Below are 23,351 nucleotides of genomic sequence, written 5' to 3'. Positions count from 1 at the left end.
AGGAACATCCAGGCAGTCTTTCTGTACCCAGGGCCCGCCTCACAGGCTGTACATAACCTCCACAGTCACATAGGGCTCCAGACTTGGTTTAATGGTTTGTCATCGCCATCTTGAAATCAAAATAATTTTGGAACAAGGGGGTCCCCTGTCTAGAGGACAGTGAGTGATGGTTATATAACAAAATCTACAACAGTCAAGAGTTGGCAAAGTATAATTTCTACTCAATGGCCTTGTCTTACCTATCAAAGTGTTCTTTTGTTGACATGCCAGCGCTGTGTTGTCACTCTTCTTTCTATTAAAAGTTCTGTATAAAGAAGCTGTTTTATCTGTTAAAAAAAAGTAATCAACTTAAGCATGTTTTAAGTGACTTGTGACTCAGCCTAATGCAGAGTGGAGCCATGAGAAATCGGTTGTCCTAATAGGTCAGCGATCAAGTCATTCCAATTTGGATTATTCGAAGAAAACAACCAAATAAAATAGTGAATATAAAAATCATTTTAGGAAACTATTGGCCAGATTCCCTTCTCGAGCCTGAAGACCTTGCTAACATTCGCTAAGGAATTCATTATTTTTCCTTTTTCTGGGAAGCAAATGGGCTCAACCAAGTATGGCTGCTGTCTCAGTCCTCAGAGCCACCACACTAAGGTCTGAGTGCTTTTTCCCTGACCAAGCTTATAAGAGTCAATGAAAAGTCACTTCCAGTGCAAGAATTATGCTTGCTTCCTGCCTGGAGAGGCACCGACCCCTTAATTCAATGAGGTAATACAGTATGAAACCCAGGGGAAGGACTGAAAGTGTCAGAACACCCACCACCACCACCAACACCCATGGTGAACTGATTTCCAGGCCCAGCCTTGAGGCTTGGCTGTGGTGATGGGCCAGTCCCTCTTGGCCCCCACCTTGTTCTAAGGAACTGAGACAGCTGGGGGGTCCACAACTTGCTGCTTGATCAAGAAGTTGACCCCTCCAGTTTCTGGTGGATGGCTAGAAGCTGGAGCATTGTCTCCAGTGAGTGCTGAGGGAAAACGGAAAACAAACAAAAACTCTGACCAGCTGACAAGACCAATTTAAGGTCTCTCCCAAAGAGGAGAGTGGTCTTTACACCTGGCATTTCTAGAATAAAAACCTTATCCCATTGAGTGGGCTTGAGAAAGGGCACATGCTTAGCCCAGAAACAAATACTCAGGGGGACATGAAGGTATCAGGAGATCACACATGTCTGTGGCTTGCCAAGGGCAGGACCAGGGCAAGGGGTTGCCGTGGCAACAAATCAGCTTCTGTTGATTATAGGGAAAACTGTCTATCTGGAACCCACCTTAAGTCCGGCCATTTCACATGGTACAACTTCAGAGGGCCTTGGGAGGCCTTTAAACCTTTTATATTGAAACACAACAAATATTCAGAAAAATATTCCCATAATTGAACAGCTCTATGAAATTTTACACACTCCCCACACCTATGTAGTGACCACAGAGATTGCTACCAGCTCCCCAGAGAGCTCTTCCAGTCAATACCCCCTTTCCAAGGGTGACTATTATGCCAACTTCTAAGGGCATCCACTGTTTCACCTGTTTTGTACTTTATGTAAATGGAATCAGAAATCTGGGTCCTTTTTTGGGCCCAGCTTCTTTGGCTCATCATTGCATTTGTGCGATCCAGCCATGGTTATGAATGATTCATTCTCATATGTGAATAAAGTATTATTTATATAACAAGTCTACTTGTTTGATGGGCATTTGGGTAGTTTCCGATTTGGGACTATTATAAAGAATGCTGAACATTCTGGTACATGCATTTTGCTGAGCATGTACATACTTACTCCTCTTCAGCAGGAATGGAATTACTGGCCCAGAGAGCATAGATTGTAGTAAATACTGCCACCAGCTTCCAAAATATTTGTATCAATTCACATTCCCTTCAATAGTGCAAGAGAGTAGCAAGGCTTTGTCACCCCTGAAATGTGTTCCCTGTTGGTCCCCTCAGAGACATCTGAGGTGTCGCCATTGGAGGTGACTTCCTGCAGGGAGAGCCCATGCCCTTACTGGTTATCTACACTGTGTGGGAGTTAGTACTCATTCAGGAAGCTGAGAGACTTTGACAAGAGTCAAGATCAGGGCAGGAGAACCTTGTGCACTTTGTGGCTGGGAAAGTAGATTTGGGGACAGTAGAAATGCTGTGATCCTAAGGTTGTGTCCCTGGCTGTCGGGTGTGTGCCTGGCCTCAGCTGCGCCCCATGAGAACAACAGGTTTGGCACTTGTCTGGCAGAGACCTGGTCCCTCACATTCCCCAGGGAGGAAGAGAAAGCAGTGCTGGTGCCCCCGTGTCCCCCAGGGAAGAGTGGAGCCCCCTAGCTGTGCAGACCCTCGGTTCTTTCTGCTTCTCTGGCTTGGTCCACAGACTCATCATCCGTGCCCATCCCCATCACCCCCAGCCTCCTTTTCTACTTTTCTCCAAAACAGGAATTATTTTGCACATTTTCTTTCCAAGTCCAAAAATAGGAAAGAGAAGGGAACAGCTAATCTGGTCCAGCTGCTGGTTTTGCTACTTAACAAAGATTTTTTTTTTTTTTTACAGTAATTCTCTCTCTGGTTTTCCCTCACATCTGCACAACCTCCTGCTTCCCCTTCTCCCCTGACACCCCTTTTTACAAAACTGCTCTCTCTAGAGTCCAGAAAATGTTTCTTCCTTAGCTTCCCATAATGTATCCACACAACCAAAGGGGGTCCTCCTCAGTAGTGCCGAGCCCCCCACGCTGGGATTTTTACCTCTTGCCATGTACACACTCTGGGTGGATCATTGGCTGGTTTCAGTGAGTTTCAGCACATCTCACCCCAAGTCCTGGCCTTCTGGTATCACAATCTCACTTCTTGACAAGTTTGAAGGGTAGGCAGAGGTAATAAGAAGAACCTCCAAATAGGCAGCCTCAGTAGGCAGACCAGATGTAAAGTGAATTGCATTGCTTTGTGAATTACCATGTGCTAAACCAAATTCATGCATTCATTCATTTACCCAACCTGCATTTCCTGGGCACCTAACTTATGGCAGGCTTGGTGCCAGATGCTGGGGTGGGTGCAGACATGTACTTGCCACATTGCTCACGCTGAGGAAATTCATGCTGAAGACTGGTAGTAAGGGGGCTGTAGGACTCTTCTAATAGCAAAAGACACCACTGACAGCTATTGCAGTATAGCAGGCTCAAACTGGAACTATCCTGGACAAATTCAGACAAATGACACCCTATTAACAGGGTAAGCATTTTGCCCATAGCTTAGGGCACTGGCTTTAACCAAGGTGGTTTCCAACTAGGTCACAGTGGAAATGGGGGCACTAACTCCCCTAGGGTTCCCAGGGACCCCTTTTCCAGTGCAGTTGCCAACTTGCAGCCAAATTGATAAGCAGAATGGAGTGGATTTCTGGTCCTAACAATGTCCCATCCCAGTTCCTTTAGCAGCCAGCACAGTCTTACCTTCTGTCCCCTCCTCAGGCTTCCCTCCATTGCAGATCTGTAGATGTGGGGCCACCCCTCAGGTTGCAGTCTCCACTGCCTGCTTGCTAAGTGATTTCATTGCCATCTACTGTGCCATCTCAAGTCAAATACAGAAATTTGGAGAAGGTCGTAGATATAATCCTTGTCCCCCGATCCTGCATGGGTCTAAAATTTTAAGATATCATATTAGGGTGCTTGGGTGGTTCAGTCAGTTAAGGGTCCAAATCTTGGCTCAGGTCATGATCTCACACACAGATCATGAGATCGAGCCCGTGTCAGGATCTGAGGTCTCAGCACGGAGCCTGTTTGGAATTTTCTCTCTCCCTCTCTCTCTGCCCTTCCCCCGCTCACTCATGCTTGGTATCTCTTTCTCTCTCTCTCTCTCAAAATAAATAAATAAACATTTTTTAAATGCCGTATTTTGTCTGAGTATGTGGACCTTTTTCCAATATAATTTCTGAAATTTCATTTAACAGGGAGTTGTAAGTCATGCGTGGCTAACCAGTCTTGAGAAGGAGTCACTGTTTCCAGATCCAGGTTACATTTCCTTAGAAAACTTATGGGAAGGGATTTTATTTAACAGCACAGACAATCTCATTTTTGGCTGAAGAGACTCTAGGGGACAGGATTTTTCACATTCTTACCAAAGAGACCCCCTATGAAGCTTTCAGTTTCCCCCCCTAGGTTTCTGCTCCAGGACTGAGAGGAGAGAGAAACTCAGAAATAAAAGGAAGTTGAATCCAAGGGGAATTACTAAGGCAGCAAGTATTGAAAGAAGGCAATATGCCTTATCTATTTGGGTATCTCTAACTGACAACATCATGAGCACTCAGTATAAATATTTGTCTAATGAATTCATGAATGGATGAGTGAATGAATGAAAAAATTAGACAATTGTGCTTGGAATTGGAGAAGTAACAAGAACAAATCCCTAAAAAGTCTATTATGAATGACATCACTAAAGCAAATGGGGGACAAAAGTGAGTGCCATGGTTCCTGAGGCTGGTCATTGGCTTGGGGGCCTCCACATGTCTCTACAAACTAGTGGGGCTGGTCAGGGAGGCATGTTGGTGCTGGAATGTGGGTTCAGGACTCTTTGTAGCATATAAGCCAGAGATTCTGAGAAGCTTTCATTGAGGCAGCTATTTTCTTTGCCTGCCCATCATCCACTCCCCTTTCTATTGCTAGATTATCAATTGTCCTTTGGTGGATCCACCTCTTATTTAATCTCAATCCATGTGGTTCAGGTGGGATTTACCACACTTCCCAGATCCAGTGATGACCACATGACTTTAATATGTCTAAAGTTATGAATGATTTAGAGATAGGGCCATGACACAGTCTGGCTCAATAAGGGTCAGTCCCAGTACTTTTGCTGGAACCATTGGGAAACAGGTATGGCTATTCTGCTATGGTTGCTAATCTGGGAGATGTCAGATGGTAAATATGCTGGCCGCCATATTAGCCACTAAGTGGGAATAGCCTGACATAAGCTAAAAAATTATTTTTCTGTGTTAAGTTTAGGTTGATTTTTCTGTCTCTTGTAGCTGAGACAGTGCTTTGTTTCTGTGCTCTGAGGCCCTAAAACCACCTGTGGGGTCCTCTGGCCCTTGGTCAAGCATTTTTGCCAACTTTCTGTTGTCCATGCTGGGTGATGAGCTAGGAGGCACCTAGTTTGTGAGTTTGGGACCACAGCATTTTGATCAAGCCTGTCCCCTTGTGTTTAGGCTTCCTGAAAGATTCCAGCTGAGCCTCTTTTGGACTAGAAGATTATCCCTGTGGACAATGCATCAGCATTCTGAGAATGCAGCACACTTTCCATGGTGGGGCTGAATTTCCAGCTTGGTCTCAGCTATTCCAAGCGTCAATGGCTGGGCTGTATTGCCATGGGGACCCTTGAGGTTCTATCTTCATGCCTGGACAGCTGGCTTAGACCAGGGCTGCTTAAAGCACCCATCCACAGACTAGTTGTTACTGGTCTATGATGAGATAAGTCACTTGTATCAGAATGTATATAAATGTATTGCTTACTTCATAAGGAAAGTCTTACTACAAAAAACCCCCAAAACCCAAAAAAACCCAAAAGCTAAAAACCAAAAAAAAAACCCTTAAAAATATGATTGTTTCACATGATTGTACAACTTTCTTGAGGACCAGTAATAAAAGAATTAGTGAATCGACAGTGGTCTGCAGACCATGCTTTGAGTATCACCTGCCTAGATAGCCCTCAGTTCCCGCATTCACACAGGAGAATTGGTCTTGACCACAGTCACTTTCATAGATGTGATCCCCATGAGAGGGAAGCCTTGCCATCTTCTGAGAATGATGGATCTGCTATGATTCTCAACCTTGGTTGCACACTGGTATCATCTGGGAAGCTCAAAAGATGGATTCCATGTCCCAGACATTTTGATTTGATTGGGCCAGGGAGTGGTCTGAGCATTTGGGATTTTTAGAACTTCTTCAGGTAACTCTCATGTGCAACCAAGGTTGAGAACCACTGCTACAGTTCTAGGTTAGTGGTTGTTCAATGTTAAATGTGTATAAAAGTCATTTGGAGAGCTTCTGTGAAATATAATCCTGAACACCAATGCCAAAGACTGATACAGTAGGATCCTGGGAATTGTTCTTTTTTAACAATTCCTTAGTAGCCCAGGAAATTTGATGTAGGTGGTCCATGGACCATGACACCTTGAATAGCACTATTTTAGATTATTGTCTGGATAGGTAAGATCAAGGTAGGCTGGAATAAGCAAAGATTCGAAATGAGTTTTCAATTGTTGAAATGTTGAAGACTTGCCAGGTGAATTTGTTTCCTTTACTTTTCTGAGGATCTCAGCTATGTGGGACTGTCATAGCAGAGGAATGGAGAGCTATTAATAGTGTCTAATGAAATCCAGGAATCAGTGGGCAACCTTAATTGTCTTGGAGCTTATCAATCACTATATTATTAATGTCATTAATATACTGTCTTATTTCACGTGAATGTCCCTGCCTTGAAGCTCGCAAACCACCTTTCTCTGCTGTAGCCTAACAGGAAATGCTATAACAAGACGTCCAAGACAGCCTAGGCCAGGCTTAGGAGTGGCCAGGTCCAATGAGTAAATCACAATGGGTACTGTGATAGTGCAGGCTTCTTCTGTCAGCTTTTGTACTTGGTGGAAGTATTTTACCTGTTGAAAGCCTTTATAATGGCAACAAGGGGAAAGAGATCTTTTATCAGGATGAGGTTATACATCCATTCAAAAGTTCACATCATGAGCCAGGTTTTGCTCAGTTGGTTCAAGAGGTTAAAAATCAGAAGGAAAGAGCACTCAATCTCAATGGTAAAACACACTGAAGTCAAGGCGATCTTCAAACAGGAAGCACCCACATCCCCCCCACCTCCTTCTTATTGATGGACAGCCCCTAGGTCCAGGTAATGCACCCCCAAATTCAGGCCTAGAATGAAGATATTGTTAATGTTTAGAAGGACATAGGCTCTGAGGACCAGTTCTATGGGGGAGGTCCTATTAATGAACAGTGAACCACTCCTCCTGGTCTAAAACATCTAAAGTCTGAATACTTGTTCAGGATTCTCTGAGCAGGAAAAAATGGAAGGTATCAACAAAAGATCTTTTCAGTGATTTCTGAAGTGAGTTTTTAATGATCTGGAGATCCTAAATCAACTAAAACTTACTTTAGTGGAGTTAAATTAAATGTACAACTTTCCTCTGTGGGGAGACTTCTTCCTCCTGAAAGCTGGATATGTATAATTTGGAAGATCTAATTATTCTGATTTCCCTTGCATATATTCTGATTACCCAGGACAAACTCATTTTACATCTATTGTCCTTGTATAATAATTAAGATTGTTTCCTTTCAATCACAAGAGTCCCAGTTTGGGTGACAAATTGTATAGAGATTTTTTGTTTTAACTTGTAGGTCAATGAATATAAGTTTTGTCTTTTTTTTTTTAAGTTTGTATTTTTTGAAGTGAGAAGTCAGGTTAGGAAATTGAAGTGGGAAAGATATTTGTTTAAAAACAACTATTGCAACATTTGCAAAGTGATCTAAGATGGATTCAGTAGGAATCCAACAATAATTTTTGAAAAATCTCTCAGGCAGTTAAGACTTTTTGATGGAAATTGTTGACTCTTCTCTGCCTCAATGCCCTTTCACTTGAGGAATCCACACTTGTTAAAGGCCATCAGATAAAATTGTAGCTGGATTTAAAAAGGAAAAAAACAATTATTTTTTGAGTCTTACCATGAGCATCTACCCCACTACCTAAGACAAAATAGCAGAGAATCAAATCCCTTCTTCCAAGGAGGATCCTCAGGAAATGAGATATAAACAAAATGTTCTGCCATGAAACTATTGTCCCTTGAGCAGTACTTAATCCAAAAAAAAAAAGAAGAAGAAGAAGAAGAAGAAAAAGAAAAAGAGGAAGAAAGAAAGAAAGAAAGAAAGAAAGAAAGAAAGAAAGAAAGAAAGAAAGAAAGAAAATGTGTATGTCTTTAGCACTGAGTGGATAGACCAACAGAATTGCCAGTACCTGCCACCCAGCCTCATGTCTCTTTCTGGGTCAACCCTAGGCTCAGTTTCAAGCTCATTTCTAGGTCAACCACATTCAATGTAGGGAATAAAGACTATGCCAGCAGCTTTTACATCAGTAGAGCCTTAAACTTCTCTCCTCTGGTGTTCCAGGTGTTCCTGAGAGGTGTGGAAATGTGGCTAGTCCATCACATCATCATTATCAACATGGCTACCACTTATATGAGTGCACATCACATAAGAAGAGCTGTTTCAAATGCTCTACATGAAGCAACTCACTCATTCTTAACAACCTTATAAGGAGGTACTATTGTAATCTGCCTGTGGCAGATGAAACTGAGGCACAGATAAGTGAGGTGACTTGCCTAAGTTCCCACAAATAGTAAGATGTGGAGTCAAGATTCAAAATGAGGAAATGTGATTCCTGAGCCTTTGCTCCCAACCTCTTTCTTCATCTCCACTCTAATACAAATGACAATATGTATGGAAACTCTATTTCTCCTGACATCATTTCCCTCTCGAGCTACTTCCCTCCTTCCCTTTACAGCAAAATTCCTCAAATTCCTCAAATAGCACAACTATACTTCCATCCCTTCCAATCTTGCCTCCCTTCCAATCAGGCCTTCACCCCACCACTCCACTAAAATTGTTCCATCAGAATAACCAATGGCCTCCATGTTGATAGATCTGATGGAAATTCTCAGTTCCATCTTCCTTGATGAGTCAATAGTTAACAAGTTGCTCACTCATAACTCCTTGAAAAAAAAATCTATTTATCGGCTACCAGGGCAACACATTTCCTTACCTCACTGGCCATTCTTCTTCAGTCTCTAGAGTTACCACCTCTTGATCTCCTCCAACACCACAATATTGGTGTGTCTCTGGGCTCAGTTCCTAGAATTCCTCTTTTGTCTGTCTATACTCTTGATGATCTCACTCTACTTCATAATTTTCAATATCTGTATTATAACATTTTATGTCCAACCTATTTCTCTCTTTTGAAACACATCCACCGTACCCCTCATCCAAGCCTTCATCATCTCTTGCCAGGACCGTTGTAATAGCTTCTTCATTTGTCTTCCTGCTTCTACTCTCATCCCCTTTTCAGTCTTTTCTCAATATAGCAACCAGAAAGATACTGATTTTTTTTTTAAATTTTTTAACATTTATGCATTTTTGAGAGAGAGAGAAAGAGCATGAGTGGGGGAGGGGCAGAGAGAGGGAGACACAGAATCAGAAGCAGGCTCCAGGCTCTGAGCTGTCAGCACAGAGCCTGATACGGGGCTTGAACCCACAAACTGCAAGACCATGACCTGAGCCGAAGTCGAATGTTTGACTGAGCCACTCAGGTGCCTCCAGAAAGATCCTGTTTAAATGTGATTCATATCATGTTACTCTGCTCAAAATAATACAATGGTTTTTCGTTGTACAGAGTGTGGCAGATTATATTTTTCAAAGATGGCTATACCAGTATTTTCTATCCCACAGGCTCTTCTTATAACATGACTTTAGAGAAATGGGATTTGTATTATCTCTCTTGAATCTGGACAGGCTTATGACTATGGCAAAAGTCATAAAAGTAACTTTCAAGGCTAGACCAGCCTTTGAATCTTTCTAGATTCTAAGTGCCCCAAACACTGTGGGAAATCATGGAACACAAACAATCCATCCTTATAATGCCCTGTCTGAATTCCTAACCCACACATGCATCATAAAATGATTATTTTATGAAACTACATTTTGAGGTGGTTTGTTACACAGCAAAGGTAACTGGAGCATCGGATAAAAACCAAAGTCCTTACGGTAGCTACAAGGTCTCCCATAATCTGGCTCTTTGTTATGGCCCTGACTGACCTCACCTCCTACCACCCCCCCCCTTCCACTCTAGGCATCCTGGCTTACTTGCTATTCTTTGACTGTAGCAAGCCAGTCCCTGCAACAGAGTCTCTACATTTGTTATTCTCACTGCCTGGAGGTTCTGCCTCCCAGTTATTTTTATACTCAATCTCTCATCTCCTTCAAATTTCTCTTTTCCATCTTCCTTGCTAGGATATCCAGGCTCCAAGATGGTGCCAATGATAGCTGCCTCCTGGCATCATGCTATGGCATGGTCTCCTCCCACACGGATCATCTACCAATAGAATGTAGTAGAAATGAAAGAATATGACCAGGCTAGGTTGCAAAAGACACATTGGCTTCCATGTTGCCCTCTTGGGTCATTCATTCTGGGGGAAGCCAGTTACCATGTTGAGAGGAGACACAAGCAGCAAGGTGGAGGCCTGTAAGGTGAGGAGCTAAGGTCTGTTTCTTCCAGAGCCAGCAAGTGTCTGAGGCCTCCTGCCAAACCCATGAGAGTAAGGTATATTGCAAGGGGATTTTCCAGTTCCATTCAAGCCTTCAGATGACTGCAGGCCAGCTGACATCTTAATCGCAGCCTTGTTACAGACTCCAACCCAGAACCACCCAGCTAAGCTGCACGTGATTTTATGACCCACAAAAGTTGTGAAATAACAGATGTTGTTTTAAGCCACTCAATTTTGGGATAATTTGCTCCTCAGAAAAAGATAACTGAAACACCTGGCTACCCTATTTAACAATGTAACCCCTCTCTTCCCAACATTCTGTCCCTCTTTCTTGGTATTTTTCTCCACTGCCCTTATTACCACCTAATATACTACATACTTTACTTACTTATCTTAATTACTGACTCCTCTCCTGCTCCCCACTGTAATGTAATCTCTAGAAGGATAGACATTTTTGCCTGTTTTAGTCTCTGCAAATCTGCAGTCCAGGCATATGGCCAGCATTCAGTAAATATGTGTTAAAAGGATAAATCTCCCATGCCACTCTGTGATCAATTGGTTATGGCTACCTGAAACCCCGCGTTAATAGCAAGGATCGCCTGAGGTTAGCAGGAAGAGTGCTGCCGTCTATTAGTGATGACTGCTATGGCTATAAGAGCTGCAGTGCCATCACACTTGCCATGCAAATGCCCTCCCCACTCCACCCCTGCATCTTTTCATCAGGCACAATTCCTACCCAAGTTAGCCTATACCAATGATTACAGAGTTTATGTTTTGTCGAGGCCACCAGATTAAGCAACTCATTCCACAGTTCAGCATTCATAACATTAGTAAAAATATTTCTCTCCTAATTCTCAATATAAATGTCAACATTCAGCTTGTCTGTTGGCTCTTGATTATCTTCTGGAGAGGCAAAGAATAACTGGTCACCATTATTTTTGAACTAACTACTTAAAACAGAAAATAAACATTAAGAAATGAAAATTATATGGCTTACGGGGGGGGGAATTTGAAACTTGAATACTGTCCAACCATAGAAATCAGAGTTTATGTAGGAGTTTGAAAGTAATTTTCAAAATGGATTCAACATTTATGCAGCCCATGAGAATATCACCAGCCCTGATCACAGGATGGAGTGCAGCATGCATGAAAATCAGGTCTGCACCATTGCTCATGGGCCTAGAGATCCTCTTTGAACACATTACTCTTCTCTGTTCATTCAAAAAACATTTTCTGATTGCCTACTGTGTTCTTGACATGGCTTTAAGTACAGGAAATTCAGTAGGGGAGTAAGCAAAGTTCCTGCCTCAAACATCTTACATTATTTTCCTGAAATGGCATGATTTTCTATCTGGCTCTGCTCACCCCAGTTAGACAGTCAAACTCAAATGTCCAAGAGATTTCTATGTTCAGCACTGTTCTTTGTCCCTTATCACATGGAATTGTAAGATAGTAGAGTAGGACAACCCACATAGTTTTGATCGGCCTGTCAGTTTTTAATTGGTTTTCCTCAAATCCAGAACCCTTATCTTTTATGAAACAAGAGGCAAAAAATTTAATTCCACCTTCCAAGTCCAAGCATTACTTTTAGAGAATCTGGGTATCTTCAAGGTAATGACTGCCCAGGTTCCTTCTGGGGAGACTGGAGAAGTCTGTTGTGAGAAAGGCTTCCAGCAGCTGAGTGGGCACCAGGTCTATTCAAGACCCATCCGTCAAACTGAAACCTGGATCCATCACAGGCATGTGAAGCAGGTTTGGGTAGGTGTGTGGGTGATGATGTAATGGGTTCAGTTTTCAATTTGTTGGCCATAAGAGAACTTTGGAAAATCCAAGAAGACAGTCCTATTACTGGGAAATACAATCAATGATCCATTCAGCATTCCATCACTGTATTGGTGACAGCTGACATGCAGGAACTACAGATCAAGGAAGAGAAGGTTGAGGGTATATTTCTAGGGCACATCAACATTTCACATACATTAACTCATTTGACCCTCACCATAATCACTATGGCAGGTTGAATGGAGATTATTTTAGTCTTTGTTTTATAGATGAGAGATGGGAAATTCTGAGAAATCAGTTTGCTCAAGGTCTCATGGAGCAAAGTCAAGAATAGGCCTGGTATGACCCCCTTCTGCAACATTTACTATCCTGCAACATGGCCTTCTAGAGAGAAAGACTGTATCAGTATTATCCAAATTCTGTTGCTTCTGCATTTTTGATAATCACTCTGGAAACTCTTTCCTTATACATGGGAAAGGGAGAAAAGGCTGTATCAGCTGGATTTCCTTTATGTGCTGTGGATGGAACATAAAACTAGAGTCTTAGCATCTAAGATCTAAGCTCCTGTCACCCTGCCTGTAGCTGACTGCCCTCTGGCTCCAAACATACCTCTTTTTTCCTACTAAAATCTGACCCAAAGAAATACAGTTGAAACTCTGACAATTTTGTATTTTTGTAACACAGTGGTCCAGACAGAGATGAAAAGATTCAAGCAAAAACCTTTTTTTTTTTTTTTTTAGGAAAACAAGCTAAAAGTAATTTCTTCTTTGCAAATACCGAGCTTCACCTTTGTGTGCCTTGAAATTCCTTGGCAATGCACTTAATTTTGGGGAATCTGAGTTTATTAGAGGAATGTTGGGAGGAAGAAGGCTACCTGCCCTCCCAGCTCAGTGTTAGATTTAACTGTGAGTGTGTCTGCTTTGGTTTATTATAACTATAAGACACAGTGATGGTCTGAGTCTCTCCCTCACTACCTGGAATGAAGATAGGGTATTTGCTGGCTCTGTTCCAGACCAATAACCAGGGGATGGACAAGGAGACGCTGAATTACAGTACTTTTTGAGAAGAGGAGTATGAGCTTATCCCATCCTCTCTACAACTGCCAAGTTTCCAGAAACTTCCAAGGGAACAAAATTAGCCTACAGCACCCTTTGGGAAAGTCTGGTGGAGGGCACTGGCACTGGTTTTTCCTTGATAAGGCCTTACTAACGGGAATGTGATTTACAAAAAAGTACACCCCATGAACAGACTAATAAGAACTACCCCTACCACATTATCATGCATTTTATCTGGACACTTTAGGAATGTTACTTCCTCATCTCACTTAATAGTTGCAAAACACTAGTGAGAAGCATAATTTTCTCCATTTTACAAATGAAAAAACCAAGAGTCAGAGGTATCACATAATTGGCCGAGATTCACAAAGCTGGTAGGAAGCGGAGCAATGAGTGTCTGACTTCAGTGTCCATTTTGCCCAGGTGGGGATTCTGTCCCTGGGTCTGTAGCCCTTTGTTAGGGAGTTCATTTCAAATTCAGCAGGCTGCTTTCCAAGTCAGCCTTCTGTCCTGGATGGGGGGTTCCCATAGCCCCTGATCACACTGCAGTGCAGTGGAGTTGGAGGGCTAGTTAAAAAACAGAAGTGGGGCGCCTGGGTGGCTCAGTCAATTGAGTGTCTGACTTCGGCTCAGGTCATGATCTCACAGTTCCTGAATTTGAGCCCCGCGTCAGGCTCTGTGCTGACAGCTCAGAGGCTGGAGCTTGCTTCGGATTCTGTGTCTCCTTCTCTCTCTGCCCCTCCCCTGCTTGTGCTCTCTCTCTGTCTCTCAAAAATAAATAAATGTAAAAAAAAATTTTTTTTTAATTAAAAAAAAAAACAGAAGCAAGGTTGCCACATGTAGCAAATGAAAATATAAGACACTCACTTAGCTTTAAGTTTAATAAAAAATGAGTAGTTTCTTTTAAAAAATGTTTTTAAAGCAGGGTCCATGCCCACCATGGGGCTTGAATACATGACCCTGAGATGAAGAGTCACATGCTCTACTGACCAAGCCAGCCAGGCGCCCCAATAGCAAATAATTTCTTAGTACATGCCAGATATCGCATGGAACATACTTATACTAAGATTTTGGGGGTCTGTCTGAAATTCAGTCAAAACTAGGCATCCCATATGGAGCCTGGCAGCATGAGATGGGAGGGAAGCACAGTCCCAGGCTCCAACCAGCACAGCGCTGGGCTCAGCTCTTCTTCCTGGCTTGGTATTTCAGGCAACCCTTCCCTCTCCCAAATTTCTCAAATCTCCAGAGACTCGGCCTGCTTTCCTCTCCTTTCATGGAGCCACTTCCTAATCCCAATGGGAAATTTTCCTAGAGTCCTCATACTTCCCATCTTCTTTTCTCTGGCCCTCCAAATAAGCACACACGCTCTCTTGCTTCCTTTTCAGGGTTTTCCCACTAACCATCACAAGAACACCAACAAGGGTAGTAAAAGGAATAATAAGCATGAAGAAACCCAGAAGCTTCCAAAATGACTATAATGGTCTCTTGGTAATTATTTCCCACTTTCTCAGCAACACCCACACTCCCACCTCCTACCACTCCACCCCCAGGTCTCTCTTTCTGAGCTGGTTCTAGACTTCTCCTCAGACTGGTGCCAGAGTTCATCAGCCCCACAGGCTTCTCATTCATCAGTCATCTCTCTCCACTGACCCTTGACCCAAGCAAGGCCAAATGCTGCCTTTGTTACACACTGCTGCGTTGAACGAAGCTATAGCCAGAGGAGGGGTGCCCCCTCCTGCACTGGCAGACCTTCATGCCCGTGTATAAACTATCTCAGGAAACAGACTCCCTTCTTCCTTTACCATGTTCAGTCCTTGTCTTTAAATCCTAAGTCCAGGGCAACTGCAACTATGCTCCTGCCTTTAAATCCCCATTCTTTTGGCACCCTCAAGTAAGCCTGGTCCTTCCTACACGGCCAGTACTACAACTGTTTCATTTCTCTTGATCTCTACCAGTCTGGCTCCTCACATTGCTGGGCATCTAAGGAAGAGCTGTCATCACCTAGCAGCCCACTGGCTGATTCTGGCCCACAGATTTTGGGCGGAGAAATTGTACAATGCGTTAAAAATTAGCTAACATCAAAAAGTTTTCATTATAACTTCTGCTTCTGGCTTATCTTTATAAATCAGAAGATCTCAGGCCACCAGGCCCACATTTCTGCACATTCCGGGGTGCCTGCACACCCTGCTTCCCCATTTCCTTCCTCCAGTTTCCTGCCAGTCCCGTCAGGACTGACACTCAGCCATTCACCGGAGAATTACAGGACTTTCACACACGAATGGCAGACTAGACATAGACTCCTGATTAACACATTACATAACAGGCTGAGAACCAGGTTAAATTATAGTAATTTTTTTTTAATGGGTAGTTAAAACAGTTCTAAAAGAAATCATTAGGGGCGCCTGGGTGGCTCAGTTGTTTGAGTGTCCGACTTCGGCCCAGGTCATGATCTCATGGTTCGTGGGTTCAAGCCCCATGTCGGGCTCTGTGCTGATGGCTCAGAGCCTGGAGCCTGCTTCAGATTCTTTCTCCCTGTCTCTCTGCCCCTCCTTGGCTTGCATTCTGTATCTCTCTCTCTCTCTCTCTCTCTCAAAAATAAACATTAAAAAAATTAAGAAAAAAAAGAAATCATTTATTTTCTCTTATGACTGGATATGCTAATTTGAGGATTACTGAAAAGCATGCATATAGTTATTCTGGTTGTCCTTTACAGGTTTAGAATTAACTGAATCTAGTGCTACAAAATATATAGACATTATAAAATTACATCTCATTAAATTTAAAGGAAAAGTTTGCTGGTAAATAATTGTAGATTTGCTCATTGAATGTATTTCAAAACACATTTAATGTTACAATCTGCCAAATCATATGGAATAGGAGTCTCTTCATTTTTGCCAACATGGGAGTAATAGGCGAAAGCCAAAGACAAGCGGACGGAACATGGAATTTCACTCTCCCTCTGCAAAGACTCAGAAGAAAAGAATATGTTTGTCAGCATCTTTATGACAACACCACAAGCAAAGACAATACTGAGTTTCTTCAATACTCCCCAAAGCAGAGAAACATCTCGTGTTTACTGTTGACAACAGTGTTGTCTGTCCTCAGAGCTCAGGCGCTGGCATCATCTGCTACACTTGATCATCTTACCTACAAAGTTATCCTCCTGAATAATGTAAGAAATACTTCCTGGCAAGTATTTGAGAGCCATTTTGCAAAATAAAGCATCTTGATGGATCAATAACATACATAGATGCTAATTAACATGTCCATCATACAATCATTATATTCATCACATTATAAAGTACATCTTAATGGAGAAATGTTTTCTTTCTTATTTTTGTTGGAAAAGTCAGAATTTATCCCCGCTTATCCAAATCTGGCCCATATTGTTAGAAGAGATCACAAAACTATAGAGTCACAGATTTTAAAGATGTCTTGGTGTTGGGTGACGCATTTTATCCCTTTTCCATCATCAGAATTAACTGGAAGAATGCAGGACAGGTTTGGCTCACAGAGAGAGAGCCAAAAGACGACCGCACCTGAGCAGAGTATATGTCCAAATTCTGCTCAAATTTTGCAAATGAAGAAGCTGAGACTAAAGAAGAGGAATTAGCAGGACAAAGCCTCATGGTTGGTACAAGACACAGGAGTCTGGGTTGGTGTGCTACTCTTTCTAGCATTGCCTCCTTAGAAAATGCAAAACGATGTTGAGGATCCTCTGTGGAAGAAGTCAGGAGCATGCACGGTACCCTTTAAAAGATTTTCATTAAAATGGTGAAATACACAATGTTTTTACATAAAGGGACAAAAAGATGTCCATATATGTAACTAGAAGAATATATACCCAATGCTAACACTAGAATATAGGCTCTGATTACTGCTGTCTTCACGGCACTGACAATTTTGGGGCACAGTAGGTGTTTGATAAATAGGGTGACCATATGTGCTGGTTTGCCTAGGACATCCCCATTTATGCCTCTCGTCCTGAGGGTGGGCCCCTTAGTGCTCCTTTCCATTCTCCAATATCTCCAATATTAACTAAATATTAATAAATGCACTTGAATGAATAATTTATGAAGGATGGGATTCATTTTTATTTTTCTGTTTTGATTTATCTGCATTTTCTAAATTCTGTATTAATAAACATGTGTATTTGCATATTAGGAAAAAACATTTTTTAATTAAAAATAAAAAATTTGGGGCGTCTGGGTGGCTCAGTTGGTTAAGTGGCCAACTTCAGCTCAGGTCATGATCTCGCAGTCTATGGGTTCAAGCCCCGTGTCGGGCTCTGTGCTGACAGCTGGGAGCCTGGAGCTTGTTTCAGATTCTGTGTCTTCCTCTCTCTCTGCTCCTCCCCGGCTTGCACTCTGTCTCTCTCTGTCTCTCAAAAATGAATAAACATTAAAAAAATAAAATAAAATAAAAAATTTGCCTCTTGATCAAATCAGCTTCAGTTCAAATAGTCAATCCTATGAATCATGGAATTTCCTGATGATAATCTAAATATTGCAATAAACCTCCAGAGTTGAATTTTTTTTAAAGTTTTAATTATTATTTTGAGAAAGAGAGAGAGCACAAGCAGGGGAGGGGCAGAGAGAGAGGGAGAGATAGGATCCCAAGCAGGCTCCACACTGTCAGCATGGAGCTTGATGTGAGACTTGAACTCATGAACCATGAGATCATGACCTGAGCAGAGACCAAGAGTCAGACATTTAACCAAATGAGCCAGACAGGTACTCCCAACATGAAATTTCTTTCTTAAACCTACAATTTACAAATAGAATGTTAAATTGCTCTAGAACACTAGAGCAAAACTGAAAATCACAAATATTTTTTTTTAACTCAGATTACAACATAGTGTGGTTTTCAAATTAAGCCACTTCTATGTTAAACTATTTTGCAATTGGATCTCTCTGATAAGTAAAGAGACTCTTTGAATGTGTAATTTCTCTTTGGTTTAAAAAAATAATTAATTTTTTGGGGCGCCTGGGTGGCGCAGTCGGTTAAGCGTCCGACTTCAGCCAGGTCACGATCTCGCGGTCCGTGAGTTCGAGCCCCGCGTCAGGCTCTGGGCCGATGGCTCGGAGCCTGGAGCCTGTTTCCGATTCTGTGTCTCCCTCTCTCTCTGCCCCTCCCCCGTTCATGCTCTGTCTCTCTCTGTCCCAAAAATAAATAAAAAAAAAAAAAAAAAAAAAAAAAAACGTTGAAAAAAAAAAATAATTAATTTTTTGTTAATTTCTCTCTAGGAGTGTTTTGTGTTAAGAATTCCTACTCGTGGGGCGCCTGGGTGGCTTAGTCAGTTGAGTGTCCAACTTCAGCTCAGGTCGTTACCTCACAGTCTGTGAGTTCGAGCCCTGTGTCGCTCTGTGCTGACGGCTCAGAGCCTGGAGCCTGCTTCGGATACTGTGTCTCCCTCTCTCTGCCCCTCCCCCGCTCATGCTCTGTCTGTCTCTCTCTCTCTGTCAAAAATAAATAAACTTTAAAAAAAAAAAGAATTCCTACTCGTCCCCATTTTTGTGAAAAGTGGATATTCCTAAAAATTTAATGAAGACCTGCCTGTCCATAAACCATGTCAAATCACAACTTTTTCTTATTATATTCAGCTGAGGAAACAGAAATGTTTTTAAACAATGAACTTGATATCACAGAAATACACTTTAAAATTTGGGTGGAGGTACGTAGAGAGACAGGATGGTGAATACCCGGGAAAATAAAAGAGGGAAAGAAGGAAAGCCTTGCCCACTGCCTTCCAACAGGGAAATGAATGTAATGGGACAGTGAGAGCTTCAGGGCTTCCAATAGCAAGAGAGACACTCTTCCCTCCCTGACACTCCCACCTCCCAGCTTCCAAGATGCTGTGCCCTTTGACTTCCCAGCTCTTCACACTTGGCTTCTGCCCTTTTCACCATCCCTGGGGCTCAGTTCTTAGCATTCGGCTGTGGTTCCTTTGCAAGGCTCTTCCTTCACTGTGGTGCTGGTCTCCCACTAATCCATTCTGATATCCAGAAATGTCCATCTCACCCCAAATCATCCTAAGAACAGCACATGTACACAGGCTTTCAGACCACTTTCCTTGAGATGCCCTGCCATCACTGGAACATAAATGAATAAATGTGATCAAGCACCTACTATGTGCAAGCCACCGCAGGGGATGCATTTTAATCTTTTTTCCATCATCAGAGTTAATTGGAGGAAAGGCAGAACAATATTGGCTCACAGAGAGGGAGCTGGAAGTGGACCCCACCTGGGCAGAGCATATGTGCATGGGACCCATTTACTGCTTTCATCACTTGCCTTCGTGGGACTGAGCCACATCTGGATCCCATTACAATTATGAAAGGTGCAGGCTTCATGCTTGCTCCAAAGCCCAGCTCTGATTTCACAACCAGCCTGGAGAAGCAGGAGGCAAGTAAATACTTCCTGTTCCATTTGTAATCAACATGCACTTGACATCAATAAACCAGGATAATTACATTATCATTATCATTACCATCATTATTATTGGCCACAATCGAGGAGACATTAATAGGGGTTTCTGCAGCATCCTCTTGGGACGGATGGGACTAACACTGGAGTAGGAGGGTGGAGGAGGATGCCATTTGTCGCTTTCCTTAGCCAAGCAGATGAGGCAACTCTTAAAATGCTCTCAAAAGACATAAAGATTTGATCTCACAGACCAGCAGTTGATTGCCTCCATTGTTTCTTCCACACAAAATCACAAGGTCTCCAGGCCTTGAATATTTTCTGGAACCCCAGAACATTGGAAGAGGAGGGATTTTTAAAGATAGTCAAGTCTAGCCTCTTCTTCTCTCTTTCTTTTTTCTTTTATTGTTTTATTTTTGCTGTTGAGGAAATGTAGACCAAGGGACTTGATAGCACATTAGTCTGTAGAACTCAAACTAGAACTTCAGCTTTGGCCTGTCCACTTCCTCCACTGGTTGGGAAGAGCTTAACCGAGCTACCTTCATTCTTATACGTCGGCTTCTTCACCAGAAATTAGACTTTCTAATGGCTTAAGATTCTTCACCGTGGCCCTTAGGCATTCTCTTGTCCATTATCTAATGCAATATAAATATTTGGCAAACAGCCACTTGGCTTCTCCCCTGAAAAGAGAACTGCTACAAGTGAAATTTACATCAGACTATCTCTGCTGAAAACCCTCAGGGCAGTGTGGGTTGTTAGATGCTGGCAAGAATTGTGGAGAGATTTTTCCTTTTGAAAAATGTCTATGTAGGAGGTGTGTGTGTGTGTATCTTACTTGGATATACTCTTTGTTGGATGGTATCCTATCATCAGATGAAGCCTGAAGGAGTATGGGTGGTGGTGGAAAGAGAAATGGATTATTTTGTGTTATCCATTATTTTGTATGATATCACATCTATGATCCTGCTGTGTTTTTAGAATTGTTCTTTTGGACAGTGGATAAGTCACCTTGTCAATGAAACTATCTGGTGGTGACAGATGATAACTAGACTTAACTGTGGTGATCATTTTGCAATGTACACAAATGTCAAGTCACTATGTTGAATACATAAAACTAATTAAATAATGTATGTCAACTATATAGTTCAATAAGAAATTTTTTATTAAATTTTTTTAAATGTTTATTTATTTTTGAGAAAGAGAAAGCGTGAGCAGGGAAGGGGCAGAGAGAGAGACACACACAGAATCCGAAGCAGGCTCCAGGCTCTGAGTTGTCAACACAAAGCCAGATGCGGAGCTCAAACCCATGAACTGTGAGATCATGACCTGAGTGGAAGTCAGACCCTTAACCGACTGAGCCACCCAAGTGCCCCAATAAGAAAATTTTTAAATGAAACTACCTGGGACTTTGCAATGTACACAAATGTTGAGTCACTATGTTGTATACGTAAAACTAATTGAATACTGTATGTCAATTACATAGTTCAATATAAAAATTTTTTAATGAAACTACCTGGGACATCCATACTCATAAACATGCATGAGCACATGCGCACACACACACACACACACACGCACCACCTTTTTTATCTTCATCACTTTCACTATATCATTGGTACAGAAATGTACAAAGAGAAACAAAACCACCCACGCTCCTTATACTCATAAGAGTCTCTGGTGTCCTAGTGAATGGGTGGTAATGACTGGATGGAATCATCCCTGAATGTATCCAAACCCTTGGAGTCTTTGATTAATAAACAAATATTGTTGATTCTAAAGTTATTTTAATTGTGATTAAAAAGAGCAAAATATGATTAATAAACAAGTTTTTACTTACAGCCACCAACTAAGTCACTTCTTTGATGAGCATTTTTAAAAGAAATAAATTATGAGACACCTCTTAGCTTCCATGATCAATCATGTCAAAGTGACCCTTTTCAAGGGCAGCTTTTCTGTTTAGGAAAAGGACAAAGGAGTAGTCCAGGGCGGCTGCTCAAAAGAACTGGCTGGACAAATGCAGAGAGGTGTCGTTTTCCAAATGTGGGCCTCTGGCTCATTTCCTTCAATTTGCTCACCTTTCTTGTATGAAATGACCTGATTTTCCTCAACATCTTGATGATTTATTGTAAATAAGGGTTATTTATAAGAGATCTTCCTGGAGGAATAGCAGAATTATGTAATGGCTTCCCAAGAGGCCAGCTTAGCATTGTAACTCCCCTTCCTCCAATTCAGGGCAGAAACAAGAAAATAAAACCTCATTTAACTGTTTATTCAACCCAAATAAATCTGGCTCCAGGGCCTGCCAAGATTTTACAGTGCCAGAGGCAAGGGGGTGAGAAACCAGAAAGGGAAAGGAGGAAAGAGAATTGTAAGACGTGGGCAAGCGAGGGAAGCAAACAGCTCACACGGCGTGAGCTTCCTGCCTCCACAGACCCTGTTTATGAAATCTGAGCTCCTGCACCCCCGACACATGGAGTCAGGATCCAAAACGGATGGAAAATGAGAAAACTTCAAGCCATTTCCTGACTTCTCCAGTGTGTTCTCACCTTTTACCAGTTGGGCCCCAGACCGGACAGGTGCGAACAACATTTCCTTCACACTGTTCCCCCAGTCCTTGTTCCTTGGGGTTCAGAGGGGCTGCATGTTAGAAGGGACCTCAAAAGGTCATCCAGCTGATTCTGCTGCCTCCAGGCAACAATGCCTCACCGCAGTTGAAGATTCCATACTTTGTTTTGGAATATTCCACAACCCCCGTTGGTTGTCTGTTTCAAGATTGAACCATCCCATTTTCTTTTCTTTTCTTTTTTTTTAATGTTTATTTTTCGAGAGAGAGAGAGAGAGAGAGAGAGAGACAGAGAGAGAGACAGAGAGAGAGAGAGGCAGAAAGAAAGGGAGACACAGAATCTGAAGCAGGCTCCAGGCTCCCGTGCTATCAACACAGAGCCCGACACGGGGCTCAAACTCATGGACCATGAGATCATGACCTGAGCCAAAGTTGGATGCTTAACTGACTGAGCCACCCAGGCACCCCATGAACCATCCCATTTTCAAAGTGTTTGCTAGTTAGAAGCAAGAGAGAAAGGAGAACTTTATAAAAAACAAACTGTGGCTTATATTCCTTCTACATGCTTTCCTGTTTATTACCTTCTGTCCTAGGTGACAGGCATGGCAAGTAAGTTATCTTCATTATACTGAGATTGGGGGACAAAACAGTTTGTCTAAAGCACCAAATCTCTTTGCTTCGGTGTCACAGATCACTGATGACTTAGTGGGCCTCATTCCCTTATACCCACTTACAACCAGGTCTGTGGCTCTCAGAAAGATAAACTCTCAGCATCATGAAAGTATTGAGAAAAACATGGAAGGTTGAAATGCAGAAACAGTGAGTGTAGGCAACAAGTTCCAGAATAGCAGCTGTGAAGGAATGCAGATCCTCACAGTAGTTAACAATGTCCAAGAACCAAGACAGGCTCTTTGTTTATTTAATTTTAAGATAGAGGACACCTGACTGTGTTCATGGGGTAAGAGGATGGAGACAGTGAAGAAAGTGAGGTTGAATAAATAAGGGGGAAATGTTTACAAGAAGGAATAATAGAGCAAAAGCCTGATGGGAATAGGATAGTTTGTGGTACCCAACTCGGTTGGAGCAGTTAACCGTGGACATCAGAAGGACATCACCTCTTCTGAGATGGATGGGAAAGGGATGAAGGTGCAGGTGCACAAAGACAGAGTGTAGGTAGAAGTGGAGGGGGCTACCTGACAGC

General features: G+C 42.3%; 1 long non-coding RNA gene across 2 annotated transcripts; it reads right to left on the bottom strand.

Annotated features, from left to right (window-relative positions):
* Positions 1-239: 239 nt before the first annotated feature.
* LOC109262609 (uncharacterized) lies at positions 240-22,247 on the bottom strand. 2 transcript variants are annotated; one of them, XR_002077834.2, is made up of 3 exons: positions 22,134-22,247; positions 3,468-3,653; positions 240-326 (listed from the first exon to the last, which is right to left on the bottom strand). It is a non-coding gene; the product is annotated as an uncharacterized LOC109262609 (long non-coding RNA). The 2 variants fall into 2 exon arrangements; XR_002077833.2 differs by lacking the exons at positions 240-326; positions 3,468-3,653 and adding an exon at positions 15,971-16,123.
* Between the last annotated feature and the right edge of the window lie 1,104 nt (positions 22,248-23,351).

This window comes from Panthera pardus, unplaced genomic scaffold (genome assembly GCF_024362965.1).
Source record: "Panthera pardus isolate Hobbes unplaced genomic scaffold, ASM2436296v1 HiC_scaffold_24, whole genome shotgun sequence".
Taxonomy (NCBI): Eukaryota; Metazoa; Chordata; class Mammalia; order Carnivora; family Felidae; genus Panthera; species Panthera pardus.
The sequence above is the reverse complement of the archived record's forward strand: the minus strand, read 5'-3'. Positions and strand labels throughout refer to the sequence as shown.